The sequence below is a fragment of the Pteropus alecto genome, unplaced genomic scaffold (genome assembly GCF_000325575.1).
Source record: "Pteropus alecto unplaced genomic scaffold, ASM32557v1 scaffold101, whole genome shotgun sequence".
Lineage (NCBI taxonomy): Eukaryota > Metazoa > Chordata > Mammalia > Chiroptera > Pteropodidae > Pteropus > Pteropus alecto.
The window spans coordinates 4,146,340-4,163,030 of NW_006432945.1; the positions used below are offsets into that span (position 1 = coordinate 4,146,340).

General features: G+C 47.3%; 1 protein-coding gene and 1 pseudogene across 3 annotated transcripts in view; one reads left to right on the forward strand and one right to left on the reverse strand.

Moving 5' to 3' along the window:
• Positions 1-16,691, forward strand: part of RPS6KC1 (ribosomal protein S6 kinase C1) — a 222,337-nt gene that overhangs the window by 163,014 nt on the left and 42,632 nt on the right. The gene's annotated exons all lie outside the window — the stretch shown is intronic.
• Positions 14,368-14,486, reverse strand: LOC112476499 (annotated as a pseudogene).

The following is a 16,691-nucleotide window of genomic DNA, read 5'->3' on the forward strand; positions in this document are numbered from 1 at the left end:
AGTGGGATAAGTAGGAAGGGTATGCAGTGTGTGTGTGTGTGTGTGTGTGTGTGTGTAGGGAGTCGTGAGTTATGTAGAATGATTAGGGAAGGCTTCACCAATAAACGACATTTTGGGAGAGACAGGAAGTGAGGGGAGAGCCTTCAGGCATCAGGAGCAGCAAATGCAAAGGCCCTGAGGTAGACATGTGCTTGGCAATGTCTGAGGAGCTACTGGAAGTCAGTATGGCTGGGGCAGAGTGTGCCAAGGGGAGGATATTGGGGAGTGAGGTCAGAGAGTGAGGTCACAGTGGGCCAGGTCAGAGGGTCCTTGTCAGATCTGGTGCACAGTTGGGATTTTATTCTGAGGGAGATGGAGCCATTGGCAAGTTTTTGTTTTTTTTTGAATTTTTATTATTAGTTTCAAGTATACAGTACATTGTTTAGACATTTATATAATTTATAAAATAATCTCCCTAATTGCTCTTTCTCTCCTCCGGCTCTCCACCTAGCCGTTACATTAATGCTGACTGCATTCCCTGTGCACTGGCAAGTTTTGAGCAGAGGAGTGATAAGATCTGACATGCTTCAAAAGGAGCAATCTGGTTACTGTGTTGAGAATATATTATATTAAAATATGAATGTAACTTGTGGCGTATATAAATTTAAACCCTTGGCTCTCAAATACAACTTTCTGAAGAAAGCCTTCTCTGATTCATTGCTTGTCTTTCTCCTTTCTTAGCGCTAGTCTTTGGTACCCTATTAAGCATTCTCGTTTTGTTCAAAGCTGCCCAGTTCCCAAGGTAGCTCAATGTCACTGATGTTTAGGACAGTGTCTTAGCTCAGGCTGCCATAACAAAATATCGTAGACCATGTGGTTTAAATTATAGAAATTGATTTCTCACAGTTCCAAATGCTGGCAGTCCAAGACCAAGGTGTCAGCAAGCTAGGTTTCATTCCGAGGCCTCGCCTCTTGGCTCGTAGACAGCCCCCTTACTGTGCCCTCACAGAGAGGGGAGAGAGAGACCCCTGTTTCTTCTTGTGAGGACACTAATTCTGTAGGATCCACCCTTATGGCCCCATTTAACCATAATTGCCTCTACGACAGCTCTGTCTCTAAATACAACCGCGCTAGAGATTGGGGCTTCAAAATATGAATTTTGGGGAAACACAAACATTGTCCAAACAGGAAGGAAGTGACTTATTAAGAGTTCAGTTCTTTTTACTGGAACTGAGAGTATGCTCACTTAGCTAAAGTAAGACCTGTCACCCCTCTGTCAGGAGAAACCCAGCCGTCACTGTCATTTGTCATTCTGAGGCGTCACCTAGCAGAGCTGCCCCAAGTGTGATAACATCTGCCAGGGGATGGAGAGCTGGTGACCAGGACCACAGGGCCTCTGTGGAGGCGAGTCAACCAGCCCGCACTTCAACACGAGAAGCTTGAGGAGGAGACAGTCACCAGCACCCCAGCAGGGCCGCCCCGGGCATCGCGCAGGTCACGTTCAGTACGGGAGCCTCCCATGGGGCTGACGTCCGGTGGGCTCCTCTCACGTGAGCCCTGTGCCCTCGTGGGCCATGTTGGCCTTCCCGAGGGCCTCTGTGGAGGCGAGTCGACCAGCCCGCACTTCAACACGAGAAGCTTGAGGAGGAGACAGTCACCAGCACCCCAGCAGGGCCGCCCCGGGCATCGCGCAGGTCACGTTCAGTACGGGAGCCTCCCATGGGGCTGACGTCCGGTGGGCTCCTCTCACGTGAGCCCTGTGCCCTCGTGGGCCATGTTGGCCTGGACGAGGGTGCCCTTTTCTAAGTCACATGGAGGTACTTATGGGCAGCAGCAGTGTCCTTACTGCAAGGGTCCATGTGGACATTGAACAACGTCTTCTCTGTCCTCAGAAGAAATTTGTCTGTAGAAATAGTTGTGCCTCCTTTGGGCTCTGGGTTCATTTTATCTTACGGGTATTACAACTGCACTGCCGTCCTCCCGAGGACCGCGAGGGGACTTGGAACGAGGCTGGAGCCTCCCCTCTAGCAAGGAGATGGGACTGCAGGTAGGCGTTCGTGTGCCACGGGCCTTTCTCCTGCAGGATCCCTCGCATCTTTGAGCACTGTGGGTGGGCCCGAGACACCTTGTAAATTTATTAATTCGAGAACATGTTTTTTGCACTGATTGGACTGAACCATAAACTGACTTTGGTCTGCGTACTTTAGGTGATTATTATAAGTTTGCATCCATCCCACAGACATTTTTTGAGTATCTGACTCTGTGACTCTACTGGTCACATGGTGGGGTGAAGAAGACAGGCTAGGGCTCTACCCTTAGGAGCTTGTATGCTAATTAGGGAGCAGGAGGTAAACAACTGAACTAGGTGATTGCAGATGGAGACAGTGCCCTATAGGAAGCAAGCAAGATGTTCTCGTGGAGAATTACCGTGTATGGGTAGGAGGGGAAGAGAAGGGGGTTTTTCGGATAGAGTAAGCAGGGAAGGCTTCTAAAAGAGCGTTAATTTAGTGCGATTTAAGTCCTTAGCTTGATGCCTGCCACATGGTAAGTTCTCAGTTCATGATAACTGTTATTATTATTATTATTATTGTCACCTCTCTGTTGTTATATGCTGCTCAGTGCGAAAGCAAGAAGAATTCATTGCCAAGTTTAAAGAAATGGTGAAGGCTTTGCAGACAAGCCAGCACTGGATGGTCAGGGAATTCTCTCTTCATAATAGCTGAATGTGTCTTTCTCTCTTTTCATCTTGAAAGGCAAGCCTTCCTTGGTGGATGGCACTCAGCAACTTCACTGCTGTACATCTCATCTTGAGTCTGTCATTTGAGTCCTCTCTCCAGACCATCCTCCCAAACCATTAATCTACTGCAACTGCCTAGTATCTTTAAATCTGTATATGTTTTTTTGATCATTATGGTAGTGCAAGTTTCAGTTCATGTCCATTTAGGACTGAATGCAATTAAATCCTGAAGTAATTTGAGGGCAATGACTAGCAAAAGGCCCTTCCTTGCAGTGATAATATTCACTGTGCAGGAGTTAAGTGGATTGAAATATATCCCCTCTAACTTCATGTTCTGGAGCATTCTCTGAGCGAGGATAGTCAGCCTATCTGATGGAAGAAGACGGAGGGATTAGAGCTTGAGGCCGGGAGTTTGGGTGAATATAACAGGTGCCTTCGCTGTATTTCACCTAGGAGTGATGCAAGGCAAATCAAAGCACGTGAGCTAACCTTGTGGAAGTACCTGGAAAAGCGGAAGACTGCCGTCTTGCCTTGCCTTGGTTTCCGGAGGGAATCCACTTACGACTCTATTACCCGGCAAATTAGGAGAGTGATTCAGTCAGGTATATTTATCATGAAGAGAACTGAAGATAATTAATACACTGCATTGAATGCAAATTGCACCCACAGCACTTATCTCATTTTCAATTAGCACAAATGTTACAGCACTGCAGGCTTGTTATGGTTTTACCATGGGCTGGGTAATTAATTTCTGTGAGCCACATATCAGGCACCTGGTAATGCCGTTTATTAATAAATGTCACCCCAGGTATCGGTTTGTTAGAAGAGGCAAATAAATGGAATGCGCAGTTGTCTGCCCTGTGCAAATCTATTTTTACACCTCGCTGAATCTTTACACTTGTTTGTTTATTGAACAGACGACTGAGATGACAATTGCGAACAAAGGAAAACCCCCACCCTAACGTGGCTCAAAGGGGGACGCCTTTTTCTTCCCCCCTCAGGGATGGTCAGGCTTGTGAGTAGAGTTGTCATAGGTGAGTTTCCGGTGCTTCCCGAAGGCATTTCCCACGTGAGAGTCAGGAAGGAGGGGCTTGTCCTGGACCCCCGCCTCCATCTGACTGCAGACCCTGCACTCACGGGGGCAGCACTGGTCACGCCTCCCCGTCTGTGAATCTCGGGGTTACGAGAGTCCTTCCAGACCCTTCGCTGGGCCCGCGTCCTCTCTCCTGCCGGCCTCTTCTCCTTGCTCCCCCGTCTCCTCTGTTCTCTTAGCTGCCCACGCACCAGGCCACCTGGGCCTCTCACATGAGTAGGTGGGGAGGATGGAGCAGCTTTTGACAAGGGCGGTTGTTGAGCGGAAGTCCCATGTTTCCATGAGCTTGTCCTCTTTCTCTGTATTGGCAGGTGATATTAGATTTTTTTTTTTTTTTTAAAGACCAATTAGCAGATTCTGACTGCATACCTACTCTGGGTCAGACACTTTCCAGAGCTGGAGGGTTATTGGCTTCTACTTCATTTTATCAACACTCTTGTGATGACACTGGTTTTCTCTAGTAAACAGTTTCCTCTTTTTGCCCTGAACCAGCTGGGACCTTAATCAGAAATCAGCAGTTCCCACCCTACATGTTGAATTTCGTTGCTCCTCGAGTTCCTTTGAGCACCCTGTGTGAAGAGCCGCTGTGATCTGATTAACTGAGTTAATAAAAGCATTTACTACAATGCCTGGCACTTCCCAAGTACCCAGTAACTTAGCCGTGATTCGTATGCTTGCTGTTGCCAGTACCAGTTATACTGTCTCATGGGCTCCTACAGGGAGAAGCCGGCAGAAAGTCATCCACTTAGTAGATATTTATTGAGCACCTACAATGTTTTGGTGCTGCAGATAAAACTGACCAAAATCCTGGTCCTAATGAAGTATACGTTCTGTTGGAGACAGGAAATAACCAGACAGGTGAAATGTATGGTCTTTCGGAGAGTTTGAGCACCGTAGGGAATCCTTGGTAGGGAGAGAAGACTGGGAGTGGACGGGGTTTCAGATTTGAGCTTTCAGTTTTATTTTATTTATTTACTTTTCCGGGTCAAACAAGCGAGCTGCTGTGAGATTTCATCACGATACTCAGAGCAGTGCCTCCTTTCTTTTTCTTTCTTTCTTTCTTTCTTTCTCTCTCTCTCTCTCTCTCTCTCTCTCTCTCTCTCTCTCTCTCTCTCTCTCTCTCTCTCTCTCTCTCTCTCTCTCTCTCTCTCTCTCTCTCTCTCTCTCTCTCTCTCTCTCTCTCTCTCTCTCTCTCTCTCTCTCTCTCTCTCTCTCTCTCTCTCTCTCTCTCTCTCTCTCTCTCTCTCTCTCTCTCTCTCTCTCTCTCTCTCTCTCTCTTTCTTTCTTTCTTTCTTTCTCTATCTCTTTCCTTCCTTCCTTCCTTCCTTCCTCTTCCCCTTCCCTTCCCTTCCTTCTTCCTTCCTTCAATTTATTTTTATCATGGAGACGTTGGTTAATGAAATCCAGTAAGTTTCAGGTGTATGAGGTTTCAGTTTTAAATAGGGCCCTCGGAGAAGGCCTCGCTGAGAAGCTGCCATTTGAGCAAAGATATGAAGGAGGTTGGAATCCAGCCCTTGGATGTCTGGGGAAAGAAGCCTTTTAGACAGAGGGCAGAGCAAATGGAGAGGCTCTGAGACAGGAGGACACCTGGAGCCCCAAGGAGAGCAGTGAGTGGGAGGAGATGGCAGGAGAGGAAGCCTCAGAAGTTGTGATGGGGAAGCCAGGTAGGACCTTGTGAGTGATTTTAAGAACTTTGTATTTCACTCTGAGACAGGACGCCACAGGAAGTTATTGAGAGGATGATGGACACGATCCGACTTAGGTTTTAAAAGGATCGCTCTGACCTTCGTGTTTACAGATAGACTGTAGAAGGACAGCTGCGTCCCTTCTGGAGGCTCTAGTCGGTAATCCATTTCCTGACTTCCCCAGCTTCTGAACTGCCTGTGTTCCTTGGCTCATGGCTTTTCCTCTGCCTTCAAAGTCAGGTGCACAGCATCTCCAGATCTCTCTCTCTCATATCTGCTTCCATTGCCACATTTCCTTCTCTGACTCTGACCCTCCTCATTCTTTATAAGGACTAAAGTGATTATACTGGACCCATTTGCATAATCCAGAATAATATCAAAATCCTGTCTCAAAATCCTTAACTTAATCACATTCGCAAAGTCCCTTTTGCCACGTAAGAAAGCACATTCACGAGTTGTGGCTGTGTTCATCTTTGGAAGGCCATTATTCTGACTTCCACGGAAGTTAATCATTACTGTAGGTGAAGGATGAAGATGGCTTGGGCAAAGGTGGTGAGAAGCAGTTGGATCCTGGTGATGTATCAAGCTGCCTCATATCTTGGACCAATTTCAGTATGGAAGCCTCCAAAATTCTCTGCGCCTGTGGCACGGGGATCCCCTCTTTCATTATCATTTTAGCTGATCCGAGGTCTGCTTCTTATCCCAACAGTTTGCTCACAAACTAAAGAACCATAAACAGTTGTAATGGGAAGGGACTGTAGAAGTTTTCGAGTCCCCGTTATCAATTTATAAGTTCCTGCTTTGTCCTGGACCCATTGAAAACATCTTGGGTAGTTTTTACCAACTTTATCTGTTTATTCTTTTATTTCATATTCATTCAACATTTCCTAGGCATCTGTTGAGCACTGGGCACTGCTGTGTGCTACGTAAAAGTAGAAATAGAGATGTAAGGGTCATCAAATAAGGATCTATTTGCAATTTCTTTAAAAAGAATCAAAAAACAATTGTAGAACTAAATATAAATGAATAAAAAATTAAATGCAAGATTATGCAAGGAAGTGAGGAATGTGAAGAGGCTTCCTGGAAGAAGTAAGAGGTCTTGGGTTTTTATTTTTTAACTGGGAGCCAGTCAGAGAATTGCCAGCTTTTAATTTTGCTAAGAGTATACATTACAAACATTCTTATCATCTCTTATTACCATCATTTCATAGTAAGTAGCACATTTAAGCATCCAAGATATAAAAAAATAACATGATCTTAGAATAAAGGAGAGTCCTTTGAATTAAACACATTTAGCTTGATAAAAACTCAATGCTCTGGCTTTATTTTTCTCATTTCACTGAGGGTCATTAAACCTTCATTGTGGATTGGCACAGGTCTCTGCACCTCAGCCTAGAGACAAAGGCCATTTGGGTTGTTTATAGTTGGGTTCCTGACTTTATTGAACACGATTATCTCTCTGTATTTCTTTGGGCTCCGACATCAGATAGCTGGTGACCAGATGACAAGGATCTGGTGTCTTACTTGTGGAGGCGAGAAGGGAAGAGAAACACAGACCAGTTGGTGTTGGGGCCTCTGGTCATCTTGTGGTGAGCCAGTGCTTGGCTCAAGTGATAATCTAATTCTACACTGAGATTTTGGGATTTCCTGTGGGTTTCAGTCATCACGCTTATGTTCGTTTCCTGTGGGCTGCTGTATAACAAACGACCACAAAGTAAGTGGCTTAACACAACAGAAACTTACTCTCTCAGAGTCCTGGAGGCTGAAGTCGGAAATCAAGGTGTCAGCAGGCCTATTCTCCCTCTGAAGGCTCAACGGGAGAATTCTTCCGCACCTCTTCCCAGCTCCAGGTGCTTTGCTGACAATCCTTGGCGTTCGTTGGCTTGTAACTACACCGCTGCACTCTGCCTCTGTCATCACATGGCGTGTTCCATATGTAAGAATAGATATGGAGCACGTGTCTGTGTTTATGTTTGTTATCTCTTTTTTAAGAACATCGGTCATTGAATTTGGGGCCCACGCTAATCCAGTAACACCTCATCTTTACTCATTACAACTGCAGAGTCTGTATTTTCAAATAAGGTCATATTCTGAGGTTCCGCTGAACATGAATCTTGGGCTGAATTGTGCTCCCTCAAAATTCATGCGTCGAAACCTTAACCCGCAGTACCTCAGAATGCTACTGTTTTTGGAGATAGGGCCTTTAAAGAGGCAGTTAGGTTAAAACGAAGCCATTTGGGTGGACCCTAATTCAGTCTGACCGGTATCCTTACAAGAAGAGGAGATTAGGACACACAGGCAGCTGGGATGCGTGGGCACAGAGGTAAGACCGTGTGAGGACACAGCAAGAAGGCAGCCATCTGCAAACCAAGGAGAGAGACCACATCTGCCGACACCTTGATCTTGGACTTCTAGCATCCAGACTGTGAGAAAATAAAGTTCTGTCGTTTAAGCCACCCACTCAGTGGTATTTTGTTATAGCAGCCTGGGCAGACTAATAGAGACAGTTCAACCCACTACAGTGTCTGATACCCTTTATTTTTTAGGTTAGACAACCTGGCGTGTGATGGGAGGATTCCAGAATGGATTTCATGATGTCTGTGTTCTACCTGCACCTTCGTTATAACTTGCTCCATATCTATTCTTACACATGGAACAGATATGCTGCACTCAGAGGGTGGGTTGGGGGGCAGTGACTGAGCACTTTACACGAGATACGAGATGGTGGCACCCAGGTAGACATCTGGAGGCTGCTGTCACTGGGGAAATTCTGCTTAGGAAAATTATGGATTTGCCTCATTGGGAGTTGCCTTTAGTCTCAGGCTCGGCAGATGTGTGTACCCGTTGGGGGGCACGTTGAGAGGGCAGGGCTGGGGTGGAGGCTCTAACGGCACCGTCTTCCCTGCTCCCTTCCTCATTATCACTCTGCAAGGGCTCAGTCTCAGCCAGGCCAGCCCTGCCCCCTTTCTGCACCCAGTAAACATTGCTGTTTGCTTTCTCATAAATATGGATTTCCATCATCCCTCACGATAGGGATAGATGTTGGGGGTAGAGCTGTTGAGTACATATCCAGCCAATCATTGCCCATTAGCCAGGGAAGACTCTTCAGTGAGAAGCCATTTGCATTTGGTTGAGCCCCACTTTCTTTCTGAGCATCTATGGACCCTCAGTGCACTCAATTACTCCTGCATCCGGCTCTTCCTCTGAGATGCTTATTCTCTTTCTAAGTGTCTTGATTGGATTCGCCAAATAGCTTGGTGCTAACTACAGCTGTTTAGCATATCCCGGGGTGGAGGGTGATAAGGACATCAGGGCTTGGGGTGGCTGTAACCAGCAGGAAACAAATACCTTTTCCTTTCCCTTTCTGCCCACCCCCTTCACTGAAAGAACCCCCAGTTTGGAGGAAGTAGCCCCGGCAGGCAGTGGGTCCATGGTCCTACATTTCGCATCTTTGTGGGAGAGTGCCGGAGGCCCTTCCAGAGTTGTGTGTCCAGTAACCTTGCCGCTGGGGTGTTGGTTTCTCGACTGCTTTGCGTGGGAGAGGGAGATCTGTTGGGTCAGGCACAGATCGATGCTGGGGTTCCCTCTTCACTTCCACTCCTGAGAAAGAGGGAGTTAGAGGGTCTAAGGAGAGCCCATCGCGGAAGCAGTCTTCCCTCCCTTCTGGGTGTGCCAGCCGAGGAGTCGCTGGGCCATATGGGAAAAATGGAGGCTTGACCTGGGAGGCAGGCACTTTCAAATCCTGGTCACAAATCTTCATAATCAATAACGTGTGAAGACAACTGGGAACGACAGAGCGTCTCTTTCTTTGGCAAGATCATGTTATTTGTCACCCCCTTCGGCTGCCCACCGTCCTCTGGAAAGCCCTTGTCCAGAGTCGCACACGTTCGTTTGCTCGTATTAAGGCGGGAGCCGTTCCCCCTCCCCCGCCCGGGCATTGCCCGTGCGCCCCTCCTCCCCTCAGCTGTGGTACCGGGGACGCAGTTTTGTTTTCTTCCCTCTTTTGTTTTGCCTCTTTAAGAAAAATGAAAGGGAGCACCTGAGAAGGGGAGAGGGGGAGGCGGAGAAGGGGAAGAGACTGTTAGCACCAAAGGATCTGAGAACGAGAAAGGAAGGTTACCTGTGTGTTTGTCAACAAGATGAAATAAATAAGAGCAAAAAAAAAAAAAAAAAAAGGACAGCAGTCAAAGGCAATCAAATATGTATTTAATTAAAGCAAACATAAAAATAAAAGTTACATGTTGAATCAATAAACAGCACTTTTTTCTACATGCATTTTGAACAAGACAGATCAGAATCTTGCATGATGAAGACATAATGTGTCATAATAATTAGGAACACAGACAAAAGAACAGCTAATCAGCATGCAAATGTATGCAGTTCTGGTGATTCAGATGAGGCAGATTTCTACCTCTTTTTTGCTTGATTCATCTTCATTGCTAATCATCTGAAGGCTGCCAAATGTTCACTGACACTAATGTATTATAGGTCAAGAGAGGCAGGTCTTCACCTATTACCCCCCCGAACAATATGCTTCCCTTCCCTGTTTCCTCTTCAGGATTTTCAGCAATCACTGCCAGATGCAATCAGACTCCTTGAATAGGAGCAACTGAGGCTTGTTTGTGGCTCAGATTCATTAGAATCAGGAGGCTGAAGAAAGGAATAAATTACTTAATTGCACAAAAAAGTTGCAGCCAAAGTGATGGTGAGAGAAAGTGATTGTGTAGATGCGCATTAGGCCACTCTTGGAATGGGCGTCTTAGAATAGCTGGTAGTTTGGCCTCACAGATTCAGACGGATTTGGGTGTCCTCCAAAACAGATGGCTCCACATACCATCTATTCTTCTCTTTGTCAGGTTTCACCATTTATTTGATCTTGGTCCCTCCCTGATGCTGGTTGTATTAGTTGTAACACAGATATGCATTCAGATCAGATCCATTTAGTCTGGCCTCTCCCAACTTTTATTTTTCACCTTTCTTCTTTTATTTATTTATTCATTTTTCCCAAGGAGATGATCAAGTGGCAGCAAACCGTTGCTGTCCGTCTCCTGAACGCCCCTTCGCACAAAAGTGCAGGAAATGGGAGGACCGCACAGCCGGCGGTGCAGGGAAGTGAGCCCGAACTTGAACTTGAACTGAGGAGGAGGGAGGAATTGCTCATAAATGAAGCAAAGAAAGGAAGAAGGAAGTCACTCCATTTTCCAGCTACTGGGATACCGTTCTTGCCTCAGACTAACTCACTCTTAATCTCTTACCAAAAAAGATGGGGGGAGGGAGCACGCTATGAATGAGCGCTGTTCGTCTAGAACCAAGGAAGAAGGAACAAAACTGTGTGGGACAGTCCACGAACGCATCCTCCCTCTTCTCTGACACTGGCGTGCGCCTCCAGCCATGGGGCCTCTGTCTCAGGCATCCCACTCAGGGTTTCGGTCATGTGCCTGTCTTGCGGGTGGTCTAAGGTCTTGAAGAAGGAGCTTTATTTTCTCTCTGAAGTCCCTGTGCTGCTAGTAGTTGTGTGTCTCCGTGTGTGTGTGTGTGTGTGTGTGTGTGTACGTGTACGTGTACATGGGGGTGTTAAGGGAAGGAGTTGATATAAGACAAGAGGCCTGGCACAGAAGAAACTGTGAAAGAAATAATTATGATTGGTTTTTATTTGGGGGGAGAAAGGATCCATGAAGTCGGCACCTTTGAGAAAGTAATCGGCTAAGCTGATTCACCCAGGTTCGTTCCGACACTTCTCTCCCCAGCCTCCCTGTGCTCTTGCCTGACGATCCCTTCCCCCGCAAATCTCGCCAGGCCTGGGTCGTTTCATCACACAGGTGTCAGCACCAATTCCGTGTCCTCAGAGCGGCCAGCTCGGCCCTCCAACGGTCAGTTAGTGGTCGCCCTTCCACCCTCTGAATGCATATCTGTGTTACAACTAATCTCTATCTCGTTACCATATTTTTGTTTCCTTTATAGTTTTTACTACTATATGCAATTTCTTTGTATAAGCATTATTTACTTATTCATTTAATTTTAGTAACATGCGTGTTATTCATCGTCTCTATCAGAAGGTAGGTTTTGTGAGGGTAGAAATATCGTCTCTCTGTTTCGTTCCCGTATCCCCAGCGTCTACAGCCGGCTCTGGCCTTCAGAAGGCATGCAATACATATTTGTCGTTTAAACAAATGATTTCTGAAAACGAATGTTGCCTAGAGGTCAGATCACGTTAACTGTCAACTCCAAGAGGTCGCTCAAGTTGTTTTCCTGAGCTGTGATATTGTAAGAAAAATTTTCTGGAGATGAAAATGTGGACCATTGATCTCCTTTCTTTATGAAGACATTTTGCCCAACTCCCCATTTTAAGTCTGCGGCTCATTTGATGGCTGAGTGAGGTAGTGACTTCTTGGAAAAGAAAGCCATTTCTTTTCCTGAATCCATCGTCTATGTTGTGTCCACTTGGTGTGGGCCGGGAGTCAGCCATCTTTACGGTTCTGTGTAGACCTGGGGTGTGAGTGGGAACCGCTCGGAGGTCTGGGTCATGCGAGGAGAGGTGAGGAGGAAGAGAGGGGCAGATGACGAAAGACGTTCTAGACAAGGGAGGCTTAGAAGGCCCCTCGAGGCTTGACGTTGCAAACCTTAGAGACCCTGTGAATTAGAGACACTGTGAGAACGGACCCCACAAAGGCTGAAATACTGAGCGAAGTGCCAGGTTGATCTCTATTAAATGAGCGGACGTGGGCTAACTGCTTTTTCCCAGGAGCTGAATAAGCCAAGAGAGTCACGGGGAAAGGCATTTCCGCCTCCGGTTTAATCATGTCCTTTAAAAATTCCTGTTGCATAGACCAAGGTCCCAGGTGCTAAGAGTTCCATCTCTCAGTCCCGGGGCTGGGTGTTGGCTGTAACTTTTTGTGGGGAGGTGAAAGAGAAGTCCTTTTCTACTGGTTTATAGGTCACTTGGGCCATTTGACACAAAATAATAACAAAACAAGTTCTTTTTGGGGGGAACTTTCCATGACTGATAAAAGTGGAAATTAAATTCATCTTGGGCCTTGTTTTCTTTCTCCATCTTACAGTTGGAATGATGCCTTTCTCCCAGGAAGCTCAGGGAGGCAGCTCCCAACGGCCTTGATCTCATTTCCAACTTCAGGGGACCCATGGGGTCACGGATTTATTGGGAGTGGGAGGCAGGTCCCGAGAGAGTAGCTGAGCTCTGGGCGTTTTAATTCCATGCGGAGTTGGCAGGGAGATGGCCAGAGCAGGCCCCAGACCATCTAATCCCTTATCGCAAGGGCCCCAGCTCCGTGCCAAGAACTCGACTTTTGGAGAATGGCAGTCATCTTGGGGGCGGCTCTCATCTCTGCAGGAAGCCAGCGGGCAGAATGGACACCACCAGATAGAGCCTTCTGTAGCCAGTCCAGAGGCATCTGATTATTCAGTGGATGGTTTTTATTTTTTTTTTCCCGGGTCCACATAAGCCTCCTGTCCCTTCGTCAGAACAAAGCTGAACTTCCCCACTCTCCAGCCAGCGGAGATAGCTGTATTAGGCTCCTTAGAAAAAGCTCCATGGTTACCTTTCTTTCCCTTTGCCTTAGATCTTTTTGTTTGTTTGTTTGTTTTCTTTCTCATAAAGTAAGAAAGACATTCTTCTGTGCCTTGGCAGACAGCTGTCTGAGGTCCTTCCTCCGCTGGGGTCTCCCCGTCGGACCCCCGGCCCCTCCCAGTCACGCAGGCGACAAAAGCTCCTCCTGCGTCCTCCTGCCTCGCCTTTCACACACCGTGTCTGAGGGAAGGAGCCGATCCCGTGCCAGCGAGTGAAACCTTGGCACCCTCTCAAAGAAACCTGAAGTGAGAAGGGTTCAAGAGGGAGGTCTCTTTGTGCGGAAAAGCGCCCGCCACAGACCTTCCACCAGCCTGTCTGAGGGCCTCCCGTGGGGGCACCGGCGAGATGGAAACCCGGTCACACTGGGTATTGTGTCCTCCCAGCTCCTTTAGCCATCACTTTCAACAGACCCAAGAAAAAGATTCCCATGGGATATAGGGGAAGCCCAAGCCCACTCCCCTCCCATCCCTGTCTGCTCTGGATTTGGGATTTTAGTCTCACAATGCCTCATTTTCCCTAACAACCAAGTTGGTTCACTGACCCTCTGCCTGGAAACGCGACAACCAACTGGGCTCTCTGTTCATGTGTCAGGTTAGTATTTCTTTAGCACAAATACGTAAAATTATTTGTTAAAATTTTTTTTTTTTTTTTTTCGCCAGACACTGGGGAATCAGATAATTAAATCACATCCCTTTCATAGTCCAGTAGAGAAGAGAGACCTATAAACAATTAACTTTCAGTGCAGTGTGGTAGGTGGCTGGATGTCTGTGGCCGAGCCCGGCGGCCCCACCCTTCTCGGCCCCAGGCAGGGAAATCGAGGGCGCTGAGACCCAGTGTAGTGACCACCGAGAGGACAGAGAACCACCCTGACCTCTTCTCATTTCACGCACGCAGGGTGGTGACCAGTCTGGAGGCTGGGGAAGGAAATTTCCACAATATCATGGCATTGGGGTGCTGTCTGCTCCTCCTCCTCTTGAGAAGGTGACCAGCGAGGACTCCATGGTTTACACGTTCGGCTCTTGGGTTTGAGTGTCTTCATTTTCTCCCGGGAGGAGAACTTTTCACACTAAAGTATGAGGAGATTGGATTTCTGTTGAGCGAGTCACAAGGCGAAAATCTACTGGAAAAGCTGAATCATTTTATCTTGGCACATGGAGGCAGGAACGGAGACGAGGTGGCAGTTCTGGTTTTATTTTATTTTATTTCTTTTAGGCGAGGCAACCATTGGTTGACCTCACAGATTGCAAGGTCCTTGTCAGCTTACAATCCCTTATTTTTAAAATTTTTATGCCTACAGCACCTGGTCTTCCTAGGTGGTCTCTCATCCAAGTACTAACCAGGCCCGACCCTGCTTAGCTTCCAAGATCAGCCAGAATCGGGCTTGTGCAGGGTAGCGTGGCCGTAGGTGGTGGTTGTGGTTTTATTTGTCATTTGAAGAAAAAGGAGAGAAGCGAGCATTTAGCCATTGCTTTATCCAGGGTAGGAGGCAAACAACTGTCCCTCTCTGGGCGCTGATGCCCTGGCATAGGAGACTCATGAACTAAAGCTCCCCTGTTTTATGACGTATGGAGGATTCGTGTCTAGGAAGAAGGTTGGACTAGATGAACTCTAGGACCCCATCCACCTCTTAAAGTTCTACTTGTCCATGAGTTAATCAATAACACTGGGCGCCCACTCTACGTAGGAGGGGCCCCTGGGTGCTGCCCCTCTCACCTGTGGGTGGGTGCTTTGCTGTACTTGGAACTGAAAAAACTTGGACCAGGAAATGAGAGGGAAGTGGTACAGGTATTGGGTGATGGGGTCAAAGCCATTTTCAGTTCAGTTTGGTCAATGAGTAATTGAGCAACTATGTATTATGGGCCTGGCCCAGAGGGGTGCAGGGATATGAGAATGAAGAAGAATGAGGGCCCACAGGGGCCTCTGTGACGAGGGTGGGCAAAGTCGGCACAAGGCCTCTGCACCCAAGGCCCCACAGCACCGCCGTCACCCCACGTCTGTTCCTATCTGGGGGTTGGTAGGCCTAGAGAGGCAGGCTTAGCTGTCTGGGTAGGGAAGTGGATGGTGTTGCTATTATTTGGTTTTGAAGGAGGCCCTGACTTTTGTGTAAAACAGAGGTGAAAGGCCGTGGTCCTTGTGTGTGTCCGTGGCTCTACGTCACCGGCAATTCTCTGAAGACTCCTGAGGAACTTGTGCCGGCAGATAACTCGCGGCCTCTCTCCTGGCCGCCTCCCTCGCTGCCCGCCCAGGCTGCCTTTGTTTTCACATCTTTTTACTCTGCTCTCCACGCTTCCTGTTTTCATGGGTCTTCCCCTTCTGCTGTATTTTTCCTGTGTCCGTTTGGTCTCCCAGATGTTGTAGCCACTGGTTATTTTGGTAGCTATCTGGGCATCACAAGATCTAAAAAAACAAGACAAAACAAAACAAAACAAAAAAAACAATGGAAAAATCCTATATTGGAAGAAAATTTCCATACATGTGTCCTGGGTTGCATAATGGACTGTCCCAAGGTTTCAAATGCATGGATTGGGTGTCATTGTAATGACACAGCCAACCAACTGAAATATAGTAAATTCAATTAAAACATCCACAATTCTTTTATATTATGACACCTCCTTGAAGCACATCCTGGCAACCCACACATAGTTGGCTCTCACTAAACATTGGCTGAGTTAAATTTATTAAGCACTGGACCCTCCCTGGAGATATATTTTTAGGTGTCACAATTCACAGACCATTTAAATACCTTTTCTCCACTAGCTGTCCTATTGGAGAAAATCCTCTGATATAGCAATCCAGTCAAATGGCAGTGGAGGCCATGCTTGTCTGTATGTGCAAAAGAAATGCCACAGAAGACATATGCTGCTCCGATGGGGACTCTAATAGATCTCTGGCACCGGGACGGCCAGCAGTGCCTGGGAATTCGGCCTGAGAAAGGCCTATAGGAAGAGCCTCATTAGTGATTCTGTGTGGGCCAGATCCCGCCAGTAGGTAAACTGTTTCCTCAGACACCGTTTAGTCGGCTCCTCTGTGGGTAGCTGCGGTGGTGGCACTGCTGGGCCATGAATTCCTTTCGGTGTGTAGGGGGTGTCTTCTCTCTGCCCTCGCTGCAGACCGCACTCTGATCCAGGAGGCTGGCCTCGGATGCGGGGGTAGGACACCTCGCTCCTCATACATGTTCTTTCACGCCCACCATGGGACGGATCCAACATAACGATTGACGTATAAAAAAATTGACAGAAAGACACAAACCCTTCGGTGGATTTTCCCACCATTCCATAGATTGGGTAGAGGAGGCATTATCATTTTGTTTGGTTAGAAAGAAAGTCTGGGCTCCACGAGGCCAAGTGGCACAGCCGAGAGAGCAGGCTGTTCTAACCGGGCCTCCGCCTGTTCTTGAACCCCTTGCCCCACCTGCAGTCAATGGAGAAGTCCTATTAATTCTACCCACCGCATTATTTCTCAAGTCCATTTCTTTCTTTCCATTTCACAATCATAGGTGACTTGCTGGCTGATAGTTACGTATTTAAAGAGAAATAGCTCTTCCAGTGTTTCTCTGTGAGTGGATGTAGATCCTCAAGTCTCTACAAGAGGACTTGGAAGAGGAGCCTGCCG